Genomic DNA, 7,549 nt, shown 5'->3' with positions numbered 1-7,549 from the left:
GCTCAAAGAGCAACCAGCCACCTCTGCAAGGGTGTGCCAGGAGCTGGAGGACCAGCCACCAATGTCACTCCCTGCCAGTCAGGGTAAATCAGTTCTTCTGCCCTGGAGGTAGAGCCCCAGTGCCATCTGCTTTTCCTCAGGCCTCCACTCCATCAGCTGTCAGGTGGTGGTCACTCAGGCTGTGGGAACCTGGCCATCCCTGTTTCCTTGAGTGGGGGAGGTTGGTGGCTGCTCCACCTGCTCCTGGCACACCCTTGCAGAGGTGGCTGGTTGCTCTTTGAGCCAGCTTGGTCTTGCCTGGCATGCACAGGCCCCAGGTACTGAGAAGCTGCTCTGAGTGAGCTTGTCTTGGGCCAAATTCTAAGTCTGGCCAGGGCCACAGAAGGCCAAGTCCCCTGGGTGGTAATCCTGGCTGCTGCAGGGAGGCCCATGGTGCCCCTCCCCTCCCAGGGCTCAGGATGAGGTCCGACTGGGATGGGACCTTTTAGGTATGGGACTTTTGCCCCAGGAGGGAGCCTCTGTCACACAGGTTGGGTGAGAAGATGCATGGCATGCTGCTGGCTGCCAGGGCTGTTGGGATGCACGTTCACCCTTCACTCTAGGGACCTCAAAGTGACCAGCTTCCCCTTTAAGAATGACTTCCCAAGGCTCAGGAGCCATCTGGGGCTGTAGGGCAGCTGGCCGCATGCTACCCTGGCTTCTTCCATGTTGTGTTGGTCACTAGCCACCAAGGGGTTCAGATGCAGGCACAATGCAGGACGGTTGTCTCTGGACCTGTGTCTTGGTTATCATGGAGCGGATTGGGCCTGGTGACAGGGCCCTGATCGGGTTGTCCTGGGTGGTCACGGAGGTGATCAGAAAAGATGCAGAATGGAATTGCTGCGAGGATGAATGAGATGACTGTCAGCACAGAACAGGCACCGGGTGAGTGTTCAGGGATTACCCTCAGTAGCTGCCCAGAGGCCAAAACCACCCACCTGATAGTGACTGTCCCCAAGCCAGGAGGAAGAGAAGAGAGAAGGTCCCACTCACCTGAGTCTGATCAGTGAGCTGTGTTGAGATGTGCCTCTCATCTAGAAAATGGTCCTTCACGCAGAGCTACTCACAGACACTGCTGTGTGTCTCTAACTGCTCCACAACACAGAAGCGATGGGCACTCAGCAACAGTGACATTGTGGGGTGACACAACCCACCACAACGGGAGCCTGCTTGGGTCAACATGGCCCAGAGTCAGTGTCCTCTATCCCCTGAACTGACATGTGTGTATGTAATGTGTTTGTGTATACATGTGTGCATGTGTGCCTGTGTGTGTGTGTGTATGTGTGTGTTTGTCTTGCTTCTCTGGACAGGCCTAGCTTCTCCACTCATGGGTGTACCCAGGTCCTCATCACTGTCACCTTAGAGCATTAGAGCCTTTATAGGTGCTCCCCAATCTCTGCCCTCCCCACCCATGGTGGTCCTGGGGATGCAGACAGAGGGGCACTGCATAATGCTGAGAGGGCTGGCACCCTCTCTAGGTGGAACACAGGTCATTTTTAAAGTTGTAGGTCTGCCAAGCAATATTGGATTCAACACATCTTCTCACTTTCTCTTTCCAGCCACCCTCCAGGGTGCCCTGACTCACCTTCCCTTCAGATGGAGGCAAGGAGGCTCCACAGACAAACCCCCTGCCTGAGGTCACACAGTGGCCAGCAGGCCAGGTACTGACCAACCGCCCGTGACCAGGTTCCCAGTGATAAGGTCCCTAATGACCACTCCTCCATTGACCAGGTCCCACTGATCAAGTCCCCACTGACCATGTCTTCCTAACCAGGCCCGCACTTCATAGGCCTCATGGGCCAGACCCCACTGACCAATTTTCCACTGACCTGGTCCCCACTGACAAGACCGGGTTCCCACTGACAAGACCACAATTTACCAGGTTGCTGCTCACCCGACCCCCCACTGAACAATTCCCCATGGATGAGTCCCCAGCTGACCGAGCCCCCTCTGACCAGGCCCTCTCTGACCAGGCTCCAAGCCACTAAGGCCCCACAGTGACCAGGCCCCTGGTATACTGTATATGCCCCACCAACCAGTTTTTCATTGTTTATGTTCCAACCGATCAGGCCCCACTAATAAGGCCACCACTGACTAGGTCCCCCCACTGACCAGGCTTCCAATGACTAGGTCACCAGGTCCCCACTGATGAGGCCTTTACTGAGGAGGCCACCACTAACCAGGCCCCTGCTGATCAGGTCCCAAATGACTAGGTCCTGATGACCAGGTCATCTCTGACCATGGTCCACTGACCAGGCCCCTGAGCAATGAGGCTCAAAGTCTCATTACAATGTCCCCCTCAGCTCACAGACCCTGCCTCCCTGCATGCGTGCCCAGAGGTCAGGCCCTGGGGATTTTTTGGGACTTGGCCTTTCCTCCAAGACACAGGGAGAGACAGTTGGCCTCAGGCTCCAGGTTCCGAGCTCCACACTCACCCCAAAGGCCCTCTGCGCCCATCTCAAAGGAGACAGTGAGGTGGCCTGGCACTGCCTGGACACACCATCTACCCTATTCCTGAGTGTCAGAGTGTGAGGAAGGGAGGGATATTTGGCAGATGAGACACCCTGTGCTGTTGGGTCTCCCAAGGCCCTTCCCACAGAGCCCCAATATAAAGACACAGCACAGAGGCTACAGGAAGACTAATCCAGAACCTCTGAGGCTGAGCCAGGGACCACATGAGGACTCTCCCCAGACAGCCAGAAGGCCCTATGCTAGTTTCTTGGTACCTCAGTGGATGCAGCAGCGGTTCTTCTGTTGGGGACCAGTGAGTACACGCTGGGGAGGGCTCGCCTGTGCTTCCTCAGTGGCTCCACCTCTGCTTCTAAAAAAAATTACTCATTCCAGGGCTAGGGCAGAGAAAATACAAGAAGAGCTTAGAACATCTTCTGCCAGAAAGTAAAAAAGTGCTGACAGAGTAATGGAGACAAATCAAAAAGACATAAAGTCAGCTTGGAATGACTACCACTGGCCTAATCTTGGGGAATTGGAGCATCAGAATCATGAGCTTCCCTTCTCCCTTATTTATTGATTTTATTTCTCCGTGTAGAACAAAGAAGACAATAAGAAAATAATCATCTGGCAACCATCATAGTAATAATTGTTCAAACACAAGTCATCCAATTCACGAAATGCTAAATCTAGTGGGTTCTGAGGAGTAACCAGATATTTACAGAGCCTCAAAGTATCTCCATACAAAATACGGTTGAAGTACAAAAAGAAAATCATAACATTAGAATGGACAAACCTGGTAGGTACTCCTTAAGTCTCCTAAGTAATAAAAACTGTAAAATGCAAATAAGCCTTCGATGACCTTTACTAACCTTTACTAAAGTATCAATGATGACTTGGTTGTTTAAACAGCTGACATTTGGGCAATTTGAATATGTCAAACTCAATAATACTGGTTTTCATTTGCAAGATCCACTTAAAACTTAAGGAGGCTAAAAAATATCATTTAAAATACCCTATAAATTATCATCATACAGATGATACAAAAATATCCTACTTCAGTAAATATTGTAATGTTACATATTTTATGAGAAACAATTAAAATGTGTAAATAGCCCAGTAATAAAGTTTTATAATCTTTTAAATCATACAGTTTTTCCTTAAGACTTTATGGTTAAATATTCTCTTCATTAGATGTGGCTTACCAGTGGATTCCAGAGAAGAAAGTAGATGGGAGCAAGTGTCCAACACAGCAACAGCTGGAAGGAAAAATAAAGAATTATGTTCTTTACCTAAAACACTTCAGTTAACTAAGTGTGAGTTTAAAAACTAACGAGTTGAGAACTTTATCAGAGTTAATAAGAATGAGAAATATGTATGTACATTTACAATACAAAATTACTATTTAATAATTTACACATGGCATTAATTCTAATTATGTTTAAATATCAGAACTTTTTCATTCTTCATTCATGTAATCAACAGCCACGTGCTAAGGTACTAGAACCAGCACTGGAATTATAAGATGAAGATGGTATGGTCCACCTCTCAACAGTCATATGCTATAACCTAAAAAAACAGACAGGCAGGAAATGTCCATACAGAGTCATAGATACCATGACAGGTATACAGCAGGGCACTACTGGAACACATGGAAGGGACATCTACCCACTTTTATGTCAATATCATGGGCTTTCTGGTGGAGGAGATAACATAGGTTGATACCTGAAGGACAAGGAAAACCTTCCCAGATAGAGGGAAGAGGCGAAGGCAAAGAGCCTGAGGTGAGGAAGAGCCCTGCAGAGTTCCACTCCATCCAGTTTGGTGCTAGAGCAAAGGGCAGAGGGCAGTAAGTGGCGAGAGAAAAGGCTGAGTAACTTGACAAGAATGACATTGACGTGGATGTTTTAATTTCATGGTGAAAAATTTGGAACTTTTCCTGAGAACAAGTATAAGCCAATGACATGGTAAATGACAGGGGATTTAAAATGTCACCTGTCAAGTGACTGCTTATGAAGGGTTATTGCTCAGCTAAGGATTTCTGAATGAGTCTGAGGTCTGTTGGCTTCAGTCTCTACCAAAACCCTGAGAACTTGATGATGCCTTTGTTTTCTGAGAATCGTTTCAGTATGCTGGCTGACAGTTCCATGAGGATGGCAAAACTTAAGAAAGTGGAGAGCCAGTGAAAAAGAGATGCACAAACTTCTTGGGAATTTTTTAAGCTATGGAACATGATGAATTTATGGTGCATAAGTACAGTCTTCTCTGTGAAAATTTTTGTTTTCACATCTTTCATTAGATGTGTGTAAGAAAAAAAATACTTGACATAATATCTATTAACCCAACAATGAACAGGAATGCCATTTACTATTTACACTTTATTTCTAAAATAAACCTAAATTTAATTAATAAATTTTGGCAACGTACTTCTCTTTGTTTCTCTAATTATTTGTTCTACATAGTCCAGCTCCATCTAAAATAAGTAAAAATAATAATAATGTTTAAGTTAAATAAGAAACATTATCATGAAAATAATGTATCATTTACAAAATGTGGCCTTTAGTATTTTTAGTGACTAGACATAACTTGAAGTTTGCATAAATAGAAAAATAATCACATAAATAAAGTAAAATTTCTACTTATTTTAAGTTTAGATAACAGAGGATGTATATGTGTAATGCTGTTTAAAGTAATCTGACAAAAATGCAGTTAATATTGATCTATTGCATATACACGATTTTAGAAAGGTAGTGTTTTATTAGTACAAAGGTTAAACAATGGCCAGGCATGGTGGCTCATACCTGTAATCCCAGCACTTGGGGAGGCCAAAGCAGGCAGATCACAAGGTCAGGAGATCGTGACCATCCTGGCCAAAAGGGGGAAACCCCATCTCTACTAAAAATACAAAAATTAGCTGGGTGTGGTGATGCGCACCTGTAGTCCCAGCTACTTGGGATACTACAGCAGGAGAATTGCTTGAAGCCAGGAGGTGAAGGTTGCAGTGAGCCAGCCTGGTGACAGAGTGAGACCCTGTCTCAAAAAAAAAAAAAAAAAAATATTAAGTAATTAAAGCCATCTTTTGCAATGAATGCATTGCTTTGAAATTCTTAGAAAACTCTGCCCTTTATAAAAGTTTAATCCATTTTTTACTTCAATAAATTTTATCTTAAAATGAAATTTCTATTCTCTACTTATAGTAAACTTTTCTTTTTTTTTTCTAGTTTGTATTCTAAATTAACGTGGTACCTCTGTAGATTTCTTCCAAAGGCATATTGAGGGATGCCGAGGTTTGCAGTACAATTGAACCCATCACACAGGTAGCGAGCATAGGACCCAATAAGTAGTTTTTCAACCCTGGCCCACTCTGTCCCTCCCCGTTCTTATTTCCCAGGGTCTATTATTCCCATGTTTATGACAATGTGCATCCAATGTGTAGCTCCCACATGAGTGAAAACATGAGATATTTGGTTTCTGTTTCTGCGTTGGTTTGCTTAGGAAAGTGGATTCCAGCTGTATCCATATTGCTGCAAATGACACGATTTTGTTCTTTTTATGGCTGCATAGTATTCCATGGTATATATGGAATTTTCCAATCTACCTTGGATTTTCAATCTACCTTGGATGCACCTGGATTGACTCCATGTCTTTGCTATTGTGAATAGTGCTGCAATGAACATACATGTGTATGCATCTTTTTGTTACAATGATTTATTGTCCTTTCGGTATACCCCTAGTATACTAATGGGGTTGCTGCATCCAACAGTCATTCTTAGTTCTTAATTTCCAAACTGCTCTCCATAGTAGCTGAATTAATTTACATTGCCACAAATGGTGTGTGGTCCCTTTTCTCCACAGCCTCCCCAACATCTTTTTTTTTTTTTTTCTTAACAAAAGTCATTCTGACTGGTGTGAAATGGTATCTCACCGATGTTTTGTTTGGCATTTTTCTGGTGATTAGCAATGGTAAGCATTTGTTAATGTTTGCTGGCCACTTACATGTGTTATTTTGAGAAGTGTCTGTTTATGTCCTTTGCCCATTTTTAATGGTGTTATTTATTTTTTGCTTGTTGATTTGTTTAGGTCTCTTATGGATTCTGGATAATAGGATAATGGGCATTTGCTATATCCATAGTTTGTGAATATTTTCTTCCATTCTTTAGGCTGTCTGTTTAATCCCATGATAGTTTCTCAGGCTGTGCAGAAGCTATTTAGCTAAATTAGATCACACTTGTCAATTTTTGTTATTCTTGCAATTGCTTTTGAGGACTTAGCCATAAATTAATTGACAAATATATGTCAGGAAGAGTATTTCTTGGTTTTCTTCCAGGATTTTTATAGTCAGAAGATGTACTCTTATGTAAGAAAAGCACAAACACTTTTTTTTTTTTTGGACGGAGTCTCCATCACCCAGGCTATAGTGCAGTGGTATGATCTTGGCTTACTGCAACCTCTGTCTCCTGGGTTCAAGTGATTCTCCTGCTTCAGCCTCCTGAGTATCTGAGATTACACATGCCTGCCAACACACCTTGCTAATTTTTGTGCTTTTACTAGAGACAGGTTTCATCATGTTGGCCAGGCTGGTCTCAAACTCCTGACCTCAGGTGATTCACCTGCCTCAGCCTCCCCAAATTTTGGGATTACAAGTGTTAGCCACCGTGCCTGGCCAAACACAAAGCTTTTAACATAAAAATGGAAATGAACATTTTAGTGTTTTGTTTAATTCATAAAATGCAATTATTTCAGATTCTACTAAATAATAAACATCCATATGTGGTAAAGTGTTTGGATGCCAATCATTCAGTTGTGATTATGGGTGGGAAGAGTTGAGATGGTGCAAATAAACTTTTTTTTTATTTTTTATTTTCAAGACGGAGTCTTGCCCTGTCACCCAGGCTGGAGTGCAGTGGTGCAATCTCAGCTCCTGCAGCATCCGTCTCCCAGGTTCAAGCAATTCTCTGCCTCAGCCTTCCTAGTAGCTGGGATTACAGGTGCCTGCCACCACACCCGGCTAATTTTTTTTTTGTACTTTTAGTAGAGATGGGGTTTCACCATCTTGGTCACA

General features: G+C 43.9%; 1 pseudogene; it reads right to left on the bottom strand.

Annotated features, from left to right (window-relative positions):
• Positions 1–334: 334 nt before the first annotated feature.
• The window catches only part of LOC129461010 (ankyrin repeat domain-containing protein 18A-like), a 71,072-nt pseudogene continuing 63,857 nt past the window's right edge, over positions 335–7,549 (bottom strand).

Source organism: Symphalangus syndactylus, chromosome 1 (genome assembly GCF_028878055.3).
Source record: "Symphalangus syndactylus isolate Jambi chromosome 1, NHGRI_mSymSyn1-v2.1_pri, whole genome shotgun sequence".
NCBI classification, from domain to species: domain Eukaryota; kingdom Metazoa; phylum Chordata; class Mammalia; order Primates; family Hylobatidae; genus Symphalangus; species Symphalangus syndactylus.
This window is presented reverse-complemented; position numbering and strand designations above follow the sequence as displayed.